Raw genomic sequence first — 14,650 nt, 5'->3', positions numbered from 1 at the left:
TGGGACAAGATTGCAGCTGTCCTCCAGGCGAGCACATTGTCAGCTGGCTGCTGCGCTGCTGGGATAGCAGCTGCGGGAGCCTTTCAGCAGAGGCCAGGGAAGCCAAGCAGCTGGGATCCTTCTCTGGGGAAGGGGGCACTGAGAAAGCGCTTGCAAACAGGGCACAAGCCCTCAGCCTCTGGAGGCGGCGCCTGTCAGGCGTGAAGGAAAGGGATCCCTTCTGGGAAGATGCTGTGGGCTTGCTGAGGCTCGAAGAACAGACGGTGCTGGCTGCTACCAGCGTGCTGCAGCAGCGGCAAGACAGAGCCGTGGTGGTTTTCCTCAGCTGGGCAGCTGAGCTCCAGCACAAGCGCTCTCTCCCTGCCCCTCCTCCAACGCCAAGGGGAGAAAAGAGGCTGGCAAGGGCTCAAGGGCTGCCAGAAGGACAGGGAGATCACTCCACAAGGAGCGTCACGGGTGTAATACACAATAAATGTTTGTTCATTGTCTTTTGTATTATAAAAACAAGGAGTTCTGTTTGAGGAACGGGAGTTGTGAAAACTCCTTTGCTAGACACTATGAAAATTCTTTTGCTTAATGTAACAAAAAAGAGAACCCCCTCCCCTTCTCTCCTTCTGCATCTCAGTTGCCTCTTTTGTTCAAAGACACTGCTGCAAAGTTCATGTAACCATCTCCTGATAAGTTGCTAAACTAGTGTATCAACATCCTGCATTCCTGTCTCACGCTGGGCCAACATGACCAAATAAAAAAAAGAAGTTGAACCACAACGCGGAGGAAGACTACGGCCTTCATCTTCACGACCACCAGAGGGACAGAGACGACCCCCTAGCAACAGTGCGCGCAGTCGCAGAATATACCAGGATGTGCTGCGTAATCCCGGAATTACCAAGATATAAAAAGGGACCCTGGCGGGGGTGAGGTGCGCGCCGTTGGAGGAGCCGAGACTCCCCGGCCGCCCAGCGCTGTTTTGCTTGCTGTTGCTTACTCAATAAATTCCTTTCTATTATTAATGCAATGCTCTCTGAAAATTAATTAAGGGGGCAACTTATAACAAAATTTGGTGCCGTGACTCGGATGAAGGCAATCTGATTGAAAGACCTTCGGAGGGGGCGCCCCGCTGATTTCAGCGGCCTTCGCTAGGACTGCTTTCATTCAAATCCTTCACCGACGAACCCTAAATTCGGCAGCAAGCAAATAAAGCCGGCAACCCCTAGTAATCTTTGTGCACGAAGACCGAACGAAGACTCAGGAGTGAGTAAGTATAGGCCGGTGATCCGTTCGGTTGGGGTTGGGTATCCTGGAGCGTGTCGCTGTGAGACGTCCTATTGCGGACGAAGCGAGTGCGGACCCCTCGGTAGTGCGGTTCCCACATCCCGCGAGGGACTGGGCCACGAAAAGGGGGAAGCGATTTGTGTGTGTGTGTGAAGGCGCTCCAGAAGATGGGACAGAAGAAGAGTAAGCCTTCTGGTCCCATGGGCGGGGTAACATCTGATGTTAGGTTACCCCGGGATTAATGATTAAAAATTGGGAGGATTCCCCTTTTAGGCGGGGAAGGAATAAAGTAAAAATGATACATTATTGTGTTGAAGTTTGGGGTGGTAAACAGATTTGAGGAGACCACCTTTACTGGCCCGTATTTGGGTCCTTTGAAGATTGGGTTTGCCAGGCCCTAAATATTTATGTAAACTCAAAAGAACCTTTTAGTTTGGAAGAAAGTGAATATGCACATTTGTGGATCAGCTCGGAAACTCGAGCCAATTTATATCCTCTAAAAGAAAAAGGAGGGGATGGGAGGCACAAGAAAAACCGAGAATTAGAGATCCCAGCCCCACTGCCTCCCTATATTCCACCATCCCCACCTGCAGCCCCTCCGACTCCCGGGCTTCTTAATCTGCAACCCCAGGGGGATGCCAATAACAACTCTGATTCTAGCACTCAGGGATTAGTGACTAGGAATATGTGGCAGTCCCCATTAACTCCGGGGACGTCTGAGATTTTAAGAAAGAGACAGGAGGAGGGTAAGCGATCTTTAATGGCAACTGGCATAATGTTTGCAGCTGCTGAGGAATAATTCTAACTGGAATAATAACTGTACATTGTATATTGTATATATAAAAGCCCAGGCATTTTTGTTAAAGTGTTCTTTTATACATATGTTAATATGTAAATATAAGAACTGCCATTGAGGTGTATGTCTAAGGGAACAAAATTTGCCCAGGTATATTATCGGCTCATCAGGTTTAAATGTCCCCAGTGTAATTGTCTACAGGCAGTTAATTTACAGTGGTCTGTTTTTACTTGTGTATCTGTATATTGTGGATTTTGGAGGGATTGGGATTGACTAGTAAAGATCTTCTAGGAAAACGGTGGAATATTAACCACTGTAGATTACAATAGGAAAAGTTCAAAGCAAAGAAACCCCGAGGAAAAGCCTCCTAGGATGTATACTAACACATTGGAGGGATATAGTGGGCTGAGAGGGTACAGTGAGTAAAAGAGCCCTTATCAAATATTGTAATCAGTGGTGGCCACTTTATAAAGTAGAGGATGGAGCGGAGTGGCCCCTAAATGGAATTACTAATTATAACACCATACTACAGTCAATGTTGTTTTTGTGGAAAGAAGGAAAACAGGATGAAATGTTGTATATTGATGTTGTTTCAGCATCTTGGAGGGAAAAGGTACGGAATTAAGTTGGCCCCTGACTGAGCCTTTGATGTCGGCATTAGAAAAGTAAAGGCTAGAGAAAGATAAAGGAAGTGTTAAAAGGTTTGTGGAAAGTGTTAAAGGTATTCGAAGTTGAATGAGCAGGGAAAGGTGATGTAGGTATTATCTAAGTAACAGTCTAGAAGTTTTGGTATATTTGCATATTTGCTGTGGTGTTTGTTCAGTTTCCCAAGCATCAGGGAGGGGGGAACAGCCTGCTCCACCAGGGGCCTCTCCAGCGGCCGCAGGGGGGCTTCGGCTCCAGCGCCTGGAGCGCCTCCTCCCCCTCCTTCTGCACTGACTTTGGTGTCTGCGGGGGGGTTTCTCGCTCTCCCAGCTGCTGTTGAGCAGCAGGTTTTTGTTTGTTTGTTTGTTTGTTTGTTTGTTTTCGTGGATGTGCTCTCACAGAGGCACGGACTATGTTGCTATGGCTTGGCTCTGGGCAGCAGTGGGCCTCTTTAGGGCCAGATGAAATTGTCCCTTATCTACCACGGGGAGGTTTCTGTTTTTGTTTTGCTTTGTTTTTCACGGGGGCTGCCACTGCAGTTTCCCACCCCCACACCCCTCACACACCCTCAAACCTTGCCATCAAACCCAATACACTGGAGCAGCTAAATCATTACTGACTTGTAAAGCATCAGGGATTAAATTAACTAATGAAACCCTAAATGTGATGGGGGTAGAAGGGACTGGGATAACAGTGCCACTTTTGGGGGATACCAAGCTGAGACCAGGGGATAAAATGATCACTGGGCAATTATTGTATGTATCCAAGGCGGAAACTAACTTGTTGGGAAGGGATTTGATGATTAAATTGGGCATTCAACTAGTAAATTGTTAGACTGGAATAACAGTGTTATTAATGGAGTGCTCTCAGGCCCTGAGAGCAAACGTATATTCACCTCTGACTGGAAAGACCCTGAAATGGGGGCGGAAGCAACAATATAGGTGGACAATTTTACCTCAGGGGTTTACAGGGCCACCTATCTATTTGGGTAAATTCTAAAAAAGATTTTGGGGCAATTACAACCTCCCAAGGAGGTATTATTGTTACAAATATGTGGATCATTTTAAGGAAAATCGATACTCCCTGATGGGAGAGAAATGCTGAATAAAGTGATAATGAGGCAAATAACTGTTTTACATCAGAAGAATCATTGGGAGGTGCAAGCAATGTGTGATGTTGTTCTAAGAAAGCATGTCTGTGTAGGAATATATACTTCAGGGAAGCACACATGCAGAGGATGTACTATATGTCAAAGGGTAAATAAAATGGTCTTCTGTAACCTATCTAGAGGGGGACGGGAGACAGGGCTTTGACCTTTCCAAAGTATACAGGTAGACTTTACTGAGTTACTTGTTTGTCCTAATTGACCACGTGACTGAATGGGTGTAAAGCTTTACTGCAAGGATTAAAGCAGGCCTTAGAGATTGAGTGGGATTTTCACAGCCCTTGGCACCCCTCCTCTTCTGGAAAGGTAGAGCGAATGAATGGTGAAATTAAGAAACAACTAACAAAACTTGTGCTGGAAACTAAGGCTTCTTGGGTAAAATGCTTACCTCTTGCACTGTTAAACATATGGACGCAGCCCAGAACTGATATAGGAATTTCTCCTTTTGAAATGCTATATGGTATGCCCTATGACTTGGAATTGCCACTTGATCACTCTCAATTCTAATTAAGACTTGGAAAGAGACTTTTTTAACACCACTATGGGGAAGGCCCCTATGTTGTTTTGCTTACCACAGAAACGGCTATTCGAACTGCGGAGAAAGGATGGACACATGCCAGCTGTGTGAAAGGACCAGTCCGGGAAGGTAAACGGGAGGCAGCTCCAGGCCCTGACGACTTGAAGCTGACACTAAGGCGGACTCGATAAGTATTGTGTATTATCTGTGTATCGTGGGAAGGGGAGGAGGCCCTGTTTCGGAGGCTCCCTATTAGGTTCCCCTGAAGAACACTGCTGCTGCCAAGAAGAACTGATACCTTGTAGTTCGCTGCAACCGAACTGACAAGCGAGGCAGAGAAGTGAAAACGGTGGGGGACTGAGGGGTCGACAATTTAGATGGGCTCCGACCACCTCCTACGATACATGGGAGTCAGTATCATCGTTTTGGTCAGCTATGGGTCTGCGCATCCCCACCAGCCTTTTAAATGGAGCTTAATCAGATGGGAGGATCAATTCATCATCCAGCAAAACAACGACAGCGGGTGCTCCCAGTTTCCGCATCACATTATGTGACCTGGCGTCAGTGCAGCCATGCTTTAACCTATCAGGATTTTATTTCTGCCCAAGTTCTAACCCAGGAAAGGGGTACTGTAATTATCCAAACGCATATTATTGTGCATACTGGGGGTGTGAAACCATTGCTACGGACTGGACACTCGGGGCTGGTCGGAATAAATTCTTACAAGTGGGATATGGGCCGCAAGGTTGTAACTGACAAGTGGATCCCCGTTACAGGTGGCAAGGGCATGGTATAGGGTATACAGGAACCTTCCACGGAAATAAAGAAATTTGCAAGGTTCTATATATAAATATAACAAACTTGGACGATACTAGCTGGGTACTAGGAAAATGTCAGATTTTACGAACACGGAACAGATAGGGGAGGACTCATACTAATAAAAAGGAGGATGCTGATGGGCCCCAGGCAGTAGGAACAAATGAGGTATTGTCAGAAAATGTCCAGGGAATCCAGCCTGTGGAAAATACTACAGTGCCAACCCTCGGCAGCCCTACAAGCTCAGGTAAAGCTGAGAATGATAACATAGTTGAGAATAACATATGGGGGGGTCATGAATGCCAGCTACCAATTATTAAACAAAACAAGCCCAAATGTAACAAAACACTGTTGATTATGCTTTAGTATAAGGCCTTCATATTATGATGCTATTGGGGATCCTGGGGAGCCCACCTGCACAAAGAACAGCCCTCTACATTGCAGTTGGGGAAAAGACATAAGGGTAAGACTAACACAAGTCACTGGAGGTGGTAGGTGTGTGGGCACGGTTCCTAGTGGGAAGTGTCACCTATGTAATACCATGGAGAATGGAAAACAATCAACCGAGTGGCTAATCCCAGCCAACAACGCTAGGTGGGTTTGTTCGTGAGTGGGCGTAACTCTTTGTCTATCACTAAAACTCTTTAATGCGTCTCGTGATTTTTGTATACAGGTGATAATTATACCAAGGATTCTATACCACCCTGAGGATTGTATGTATACCCAGCACACAGTGGCAAGTTATCATCTGGAAAGACGGGAACCATTCACGGCTCTAACTTTGGCCACCCTAATAATCCTGGGAGGAGCTGGAGTGGGGACCAGGGTAGCCTCATTGGTTAAACAAAATCAAGAATTTACTTACCTGACCCAAACTGAACAATCCATCTCGGCCCTGGAAAATCTATCAGGTCACTTCAGAGGTAGTGTTACAAAATCGTAGGGGATTAGATTTGGTATTTTTCAACAGGACGGGCTGTTTGCAGCCCTGAAAGAGGAATGCTGTGTATGCTGATCACACTGGAGTGGTAAGAGATACAATGGCAAGACCCAGGGAAGGGTTGGAAAAAAGGAAACGGGAGAATGAAGCCCAACAGAGCTGGTACGAATCTTGGTTTAATTATTCACCTTGGCTTACTACTTTATTATCAACAATAGCAGGACCTTTGTTGTTATTAATAATAGCACTAACTTTTGGACCATGTATTTTTAATAAATTGATTGTGATTGTAAAGGGATGTTTAGAAGCGGCACATCTAATGCTCATACATGCCAAATACGAGCCAATAAGTACCAACAAAGGAATCAAGGAAACATTAGTTCTTAGTAGCCAGGCATTGCAGAGATTCAATGAACAAAATGAGTAACTAAAAGAAAAAGGAGGGATTGTAATACACAATAAATGTTTGTTCATTGTCTTTTGTATTATAAAAACAAGGAGTTCTGTTTGAGGAACGGGAGTTGTGAAAACTCCTTTGCTAGACACTATGAAAATTCTTTTGCTTAATGTAACAAAAAAGAGAACCCCCTCCCCTTCTCTCCTTCTGCATCTCAGTTGCCTCTTTTGTTCAAAGACACTGCTGCAAAGTTCATGTAACCATCTCCTGATAAGTTGCTAAACTAGTGTATCAACATCCTGCATTCCTGTCTCACGCTGGGCCAACATGACCAAATAAAAAAAAGAAGTTGAACCACAACGCGGAGGAAGACTACGGCCTTCATCTTCACGACCACCAGAGGGACAGAGACGACCCCCTAGCAACAGTGCGCGCAGTCGCAGAATATACCAGGATGTGCTGCGTAATCCCGGAATTACCAAGATATAAAAAGGGACCCTGGCGGGGGTGAGGTGCGCGCCGTTGGAGGAGCCGAGACTCCCCGGCCGCCCAGCGCTGTTTTGCTTGCTGTTGCTTACTCAATAAATTCCTTTCTATTATTAATGCAATGCTCTCTGAAAATTAATTAAGGGGGCAACTTATAACAACGGGCAAAGCAGGCTCAGCACAGCCTGTTCCAGTCCAGCCCGGGGCCTGCTCCTGCGGGGGCTCTCCACAGGCCGCGGCCTCCTCCAGGCCACAGCCACCTGCTCCACCGGGGGCTCCTCCACCCGCAGGGGGGCTGCAGCGTGGAGATCTGCTCCACGGGGGACCCATGGGCTGCAGGGGGACAGCCTGCTCCACCAGGGGCCTCTCCCTGCACAGGCCGCAGGGGAACTGCTGCTGTGAGCCTGGAGCACCTCCTGCCTCCTGCTGCACGGACCTTGGGGGCTGCACAGAGCTTTCTCACTCCTCCCTGAGCCAGACGCTGCTGGGCAGCAGCTTTTGTTCCCTTTCTTAGATGCAAGATCTTCTTAAATTCAGTCCAGCCAAGTAGGAAAAGTAAATGTGGACAGCTGTATCTTGGCAAAGAAGATAGTAGGGAGCAAGGAGGTTCAGCAGTCAAGATGGAAGGTGATGCCATGAGGCTTACAGGCTAGTAATGTTCTAGTGAAACCCTGCCTTCCTAAAGAAACCTGCCTGACTACTTGATGTGAATAACAGACTCTATCCAGCTCTTTGCTATCATAGAAATGGTGCTGACTGCTTCTTCAGAGTAACAGAAGTTTGTGATACTACTGAAATAGTTGTGGTTCAGATGTAGATCTGATTTCTCCTAAGCACACTGAATTCACAACTGTTGATCCTCCAGAGGAGGCTTTGCAATTGAACACCTGGAGAATAGGTAAATTTCCCGCTGTTGTTCTCCTCTCCTCTTGTTTTGTTTTGTTTTGTTTTGTTTTGTTCCTAGTAGCATAGGCTTAAGACTCTGAAGAAGCAGGCTGCTTTTTTTCATTTCCAGCACTGGCTGTTCCTCCTGAGCCCCGCCTTCTATTTTTGCAGTCATAGGATATGTGAATGTAAATTCGTGGAGAGAGGTAGAAAACTGTTTCAACTGGTGTTTTTTCGGCTATGTGGGGAGAACAAATAGAGTGGCTTTGAATATTCTGGCTCTTATTCAGAGCAGCATGTGGAGGGAGACAGATGCGTTTGCTTTTTTAGTGCAATGGCTTCAGAAGCAAGAGGGGAAAAAGCACTTTCTCTGGGAGCTGAAGAAGGTGTCCTAATCACAGGAGAGGTTTCTAAATGGCATATCTTTGCGAGGGTTCCTGTAGTCCGGAGGTTTTTGTTTGTTTGTTTGACGTTGGAAGGTTTTACTCTTAATATTCACGTCCTTCAGCAGAAGTGAGAAATGTGATTTTATTTTGTGCAGTGTCGTGGACCCTCCGAAATCTCCTGGGAACGATGAATACCTCGCCCAGTACCAATGTGATGACGGTGGAGACAAGGAGAAAGCAAGAAGATCAAAAGAACGTGACCTCATTTCAAAAGAAACCGTTTTGTCCGGCAAAGAGTCTTGTGAGCCTGGTGAGAAATTGCGGCATACTTCCTCTCTCGAGTCTGACACTGAATGTAGCTCTAAAAACCTTTCCTCCTCAGCTGTTACAGAGAGATGCCAAGATACAAAGGACAAGACTAAAACCACTGAGAAAGAGCATTACCAAAGCAAGAGGGAACATGCTCCTAGTGAAGAGAAGGAGAGTCAAAAAGCAGGTCCTTCCAGCAAGAGAAGGATAAAGTTGAATACAAAGAATACAAACTTGAGCTCCTGATTGGCTTCATGCTGAACTCTGTGCTGTTCTTGTCCTAATCTTGGTCTCTCCATAGATAATATGGTTTAAATCCAAATAGAATCGTGCGATGAGGAAGATCTCACTGCAACAAATTCAACATCTAAAATCAAAGTTGACATTTTCCGTGATTTTCTTCCTGAGCAGAAGTGTGCGGTACTCCTTTTATATTAACGTAGAGATTATTTCAAACAGTCTTGAAATGCTTGATGACTTAACAGTCTGCAGATTTATTATCAAATCAAAAAAACCCCGACTTGGTAGACTACTTTTTTCCCAGTTTTGAATGACCACTAGGAAGAAGGTTATTCCGGCATCAAGAAAGTCATGTGGAATGTATCAAAATTTACTGAACCAGTAAGTAAAACTTATATTTTTCTATTTGTTCCATTGTTTCAACTCTTCTGACCCTTCTGGACGGCATAGATAACAGAGGGGAGATCGTGGTAATCGGAGCTACTAACAGACTGGATTCTATAGATCCTGCTTTACGAAGACCAGGATGCTTTGGCAGACACTTCCTCTTCAACTTGCCAAATAAAGAGGTGAGAACTTAAATTCAACGTTAGTGCTACCATGGCAAAGTCCAACTTTATAGGAAAAAAAAAATAATTGACAACTTGAACAAAAGAGTGATACGTGCAGACACTGCGTTGTTCCATGGAGGGCAAATCTGGTACTGGATATATATGGTCAGGATGATACCACCAAGTAGTTAGTTCTATAATCAAACCTTTCATTCCCAAAGTTGTACCTGTTTGCTTAATTATTTAGTCCACTTGGGTGTTTTCATGATGAAGTTGTGTTTTTGGTCTCAATCCTTCGCTTATGAATGAATAGGGGACGTGTTTGCATTTGATTGTGCCCCTGCTCAGTGGTAGTAGCTTGAGTCATAATTCTTTTCTTCTTCTTTATAGTAATTGTAGCAATTGGAAGCATTGTGCCAGAAGTGCTTTCTGTGAATTTACTGACTGGAAAGCAAATGTGATGAAGTAATGAGACTGTCCCAATGAAAGCTTGCTAAGTTTTAGAGAAGTTTTTTGGACAGCAAAGAAATGTTTCTGGATAAATTTTTCATTACAGTATTTTCCTCTGGCTCCTTAGGTCTCGTAGTTTGGAAACTTGTTATTGAAGCTATAAATGCCTTTTCTTTCACTGTAGGTTCCTAGAAAAAGTTCAGTATATATTAAATAACTGTAAAATACTTGAAAGTTGAGCAAGTAAGAAAAGTGTATTCGTAGATGAGGGGTTTTGAGGGAGGACTGTTTTTTTTTGTTTGTTTGTTTGTTTGCCTTTTGGTTTGTTTGTTTCTTATTGGTATTTTTAAGGAAAACTTGGGACAAGCTAAAATGCAATGATTTTGCTTCCAGGCTAGAAAAGAAATTGTCAAGATTCATACTCGTGACTGGACCCCTCAGCCACCGGACATGTTGCTTGATGAACTAGCTGAGAAATGCATTGGTAAGACTGAAACAGAAACGGATTCTTGCTTGTGACCAAGTTGGAAAGAACCTTAGCTTGTAGCAGGCAGTACCCATGCTCTTGTGCCTTGTTGCACAACTAGTCAACGAGGCAGCTGGCACGCCTTCATAGCAATCTGTGTGAGATCCTTTCATCTATTTACTCTTTGTTGTCGTTCCTCTTGTTGTCTGAGAACATTAAATGGTTCTGGGGCATCTTCCTCAAGAGTATAGTTTTTGATGAGGAGTCTGCTTCAGCTGCATAAGTGCAGGATATCAGGCAGTGAGCAACATGAAACATCCTTGCAGAGCGGTAGCACTTTGAATTCCCTGTTATGCTGTTTGGTTTTGGCATTACAAATTCTTTAAATGTTGCATGTTGTAAACCTGGGCCTTGACTGATGTAACGTTTGATTTTGTTTGTTAGGAGACTGTGGTGCAGATATCAAATCCCTCTGTACTGAAGCTGCGCTGTGCTCTCTACGCCGATGCTATCCTCAGATTTATGCAAGTAGGGAGAAGTTGCTACTAGACGTTAATTCTATTAAAATAAAAGCAAAGGACTTTTTCATGGCTATGAAGAAGGTTGTTCCAGCTTCAAACTGGATCAAGACTTCACCCGTACAAGCACTCTCACCCATTTTCAAGCCACTTTTTCAAAGATCAGTAGAGAATATTTTACAAGTTGTGCAGAAGATCTTTTCGCATGCACAGCTTGCACTAAAGGAGGACCGACAGCAAGGTATAACCACAGCATGCACTTCTTTATAATTCTGCTAAAGCAAAAACTTGTGGTTTGTGCAATCAACTTATAGCTTTCAGACATAATGGTGGTAGAATTTTATTATTTGCATGTGCATGTCTTTTTTTTTGGGCAAGTCTGGAATACAACACATAGGTTTTATTGTGGATTCGAAACTGAAATGCCAAATGGAAGCTCTGAATGACTCAATACACAGTAAAGGACGATGCGTTCTCTACTGAAGCATCCTGCTTCTGACGGCAGCTAAGATAATTAGCATTTGTAGAGGTTGACTTGAGGTTTGAAGTATAAGGCACCTATTTTTCTTTAAAAAATCAAAACTCAGACCTTTGGAGGGGAAGCATTTCTAGGTCAATGTTTCTAATTCCTTTCTGAAGAATGTCAGGACCAGGATACAAGTATAACTGGTCTAAGCTGAATATTGTTTTAGCTATCATCATTTTTAACCAGTCTCCTAATTTAAATGTTTGTGGATCGTACTATACACGTGAGATCAATTAGCATTGATACTTACTAGATGAATGGAATTCTGTGGCCATCACGTCCTTTATCCCCGTGCTTTCATTGTGGGAACCTCCTCCAGAAAGAAATGGTCTTGTTTGTTTCTTTTTTAGCTATTTAGGAACTGCAGAAATTGTTCGTAATCTCCTTTATTCTAAGGGGGAGAAAAAAATCACCAAGAGTAGCATACCTTATACATACACATCAGTGGGACTTAGTAGAGCTTTGTAGGGCCTTGTGCCATCTCCTTAGATCTGTGGTGGGCTGAACTCTAGGAAATAGCTTTCAGTGTGTGCTCTCAAATGAAGAAAGGGTTTTGGCACTGATTTAGAAGCTGTATTAATGGAAGAGAAAGAGACAAAGGCTATTCAGGAAAGTTAACAAACCTCTTTTGCCTTTCAGAGCATTTCAATCCTATTTTACAAGATGATATGTTTGACAGTGACGACGATGCATCCTTGGTTTCTGGAGATGAATTAAAAGATGGAATGCCTGACGGACCAGAGAAAAAATGCCTCTGTTTCAGCAGGTAAAGAAAGATAGATCCCTGTTATGTTTAAATTCTCAGGTCTGCTGAGTCTTTGTAAACAGTTCCAGCTGTTAAAAGTGCGAGGGGTGGTAGAGGAAAGGGCAACATCAAGTTTGTGTGTTGAAGGGGTGCTTGGTATTCACAAGAAGAAAGGGTGGAGGGACTAAAGTTGTAATGAAGTTGCTCTGAATGACCAAATTGAAAAGCCCAGGCTTCTCTTCGTAAGCCAAAGTGATCCGTAGACTACCAGAACACGTTGACTTAATCCATGGCATTCTTTGAAAGACTCAAGACCACATAAATGTGCTGTCTGTCCTTTTAGCTAAAAATACCCCAACTTTATGGTTTTGTGTTGCCACCTTTTGCCCTTCTGTTTTCCACGATTGTTAAACCAGTAGTGAATTATGTAGCAGAAAGAAAACTGAGAAATGGCTTGTTAAAACACCTTGTGAAAAATGTGAATGGTGTCTTTATTTGTTAAGCCACCAAGTTGTGTTAATCTTGTGATATTTTAGTATGGAAGTCATGCAAGCCCACAGTTGGAAATTTAGATCATGTTGTCACAGCTGGATCAGTTATTTTTCTCAGTTTCTATTGCTGTGCTGTCCAGAAGATTTTCTGTGCTTTAGAGCAAGGCCAAGTCTCTAGCATCTTTGATTTAAGCCAGCAGAGGTACAGCCTGATTGTAGTGGGGAAACAAATGCTCCTCACCAATTTATTTTTAAATAAAAATAAATTTATAATAAAGTAAATAATAAATATATAATAAATAATAAATTTATATTAAAGTAAAACAAGATTGCAGGGATATTAATTTGCAGTCCTGGTTTAGTAAAGAATAGGAAACACAAGGGAAGAAGATGAAACAATTGGAATGAGTGAATAACTTAACTGGAAATCTTACATGTATTTAATGTAGCGCTGCCATTTGGATTATTTGGGGAGGGAAAAGAAAGTCTATAGGAAACTTACTTGGAACATCTGTGTGTCTATTCAGCACCTCATTTATAAGCTTGTTTTCTTAACTCTTGTTCTAGGAGTGCTTTCTGCGAACCAACATCATGCCAGCCCCGTCTGCTAATAGTAGGAAAAGAAGGGTACGGCCAGGTTTCTTACGTGGCACCCGTGGTGTTGCACGTTTTGGAGAAGTTTCCCATTCACACCCTGGACCTTTCTGTTCTGCTTACAAACGTTGCATCGCCAGAAGAAATCTGCGGACAGGTACCTTTTTTTCTTTTTCTTCTCATCGGATTCACTGACTGTATGTAAAGGATCAATCGAGTTGCAAGTAAGGTGAGCAAAATTCATTGGTAATGGAGGTGGCCTTGTTTTAATGTGCTGGGATGTTTGCTTCTGTCTGAAAATCCCCTTTTCTTTTAGACAGCACCACAAACAATCTGGATGTTGTACATGTCCACATTTTCCATACCCAATTTTACAGTGAGGCTGTTGCTAGCAGCTCAGGAAGCTGGGCGGGGTTGCTAATGAACATCTCTTTGTGGAAAGAAATGCTGTTCATGTCACTGGGATCCAGAAAGTAGTTCTCATTGCCTCCTAAGACTGTGTGCTCCCAGTAGATGGCTCTGTATCAGACTGCATGTCGGCTACTTTTTGTAGGCTTCTTCTAAATTATATTAGTAAGGCAACCAAGGTTTGGGGCTTCTGTTTATTTTGTTTTCGCACGGACATACACAACTTGTGCTGTTGCAGTATGCGCAATAAAAGCATTAACATTCAGAAAACACTTCATTTGCACGGTGATGTGGTTTTAACTAGAAAAAATGAACAGATTTGGTGTTTTTACTTTTAGGCAGGAAATCCATTTTCTTGTTTGGCATCACTACCTTAAAATATTTTTACCTTTAGTGGAAACGTTTGAGAGCCATACAAGTAAGGACAGACATGTTACACGACTGAATACTGATGTGTCCCTTAAGCGGGACATTTCCTTTCTTTGTTATGCGATGATTGTGGCTGTGGCCATATAGCTACGGTGTCTAGCCACTGCCTGAATATATCCTTCCCATCTTCTGACTAGAGTTCTCCGAATACTGATAATCTGAAAGGGTGCACAGAGAAATTCCTTATGTGAGTTGATGCTTGCCACTCTGTTCACGTAGTTTCATTTCATGGGGCAGTCAGATGGCTATGTAGCTATGTATTAACAGGTTATTGTATGTGTTTTAGTTTTCTTACCCAAGCTTTCCTTTTCACTAGCTGATCCGAAATGCTCAGAAGACAGCACCAAGCACAGTTTATGTCCCAGATATCCATTTATGGTGGGACAACGCCGGACCTGCCTTGAAACTTACTTTTCTAACTCTACTACGTAACATTCCAGCATTTTTGCCAGTTTTGCTGCTTGCTCCGTCTGATGTACGTCACTCAGATCTCCCAGAAGAGGTATTTGTCAATACTTTTCTTACTATTTCTTCAGTGTCTTGTAATTTATGAATGCTTTCAGCATCAAAATGCTGTGCTTTCTTAAATGCATGCTGTTATTACTCAGGCACCCTAAC

The 14,650-nt window shown here is 43.4% G+C and overlaps 1 long non-coding RNA gene across 1 annotated transcript; it reads left to right on the top strand.

Annotated features, from left to right (window-relative positions):
• The first annotated feature begins 453 nt into the window (after positions 1-453).
• Positions 454-7,151, top strand: LOC311428180. The gene is made up of 2 exons (XR_014687603.1): positions 454-1,255; positions 4,456-7,151. It is a non-coding gene; the product is annotated as an uncharacterized lncRNA (long non-coding RNA).
• Positions 7,152-14,650: the final 7,499 nt, after the last annotated feature.

Source organism: Aythya ferina (assembly GCF_964211825.1).
Source record: "Aythya ferina genome assembly, contig: HAP1_SCAFFOLD_36, whole genome shotgun sequence".
Taxonomy (NCBI): Eukaryota; Metazoa; Chordata; class Aves; order Anseriformes; family Anatidae; genus Aythya; species Aythya ferina.
This window is presented reverse-complemented; position numbering and strand designations above follow the sequence as displayed.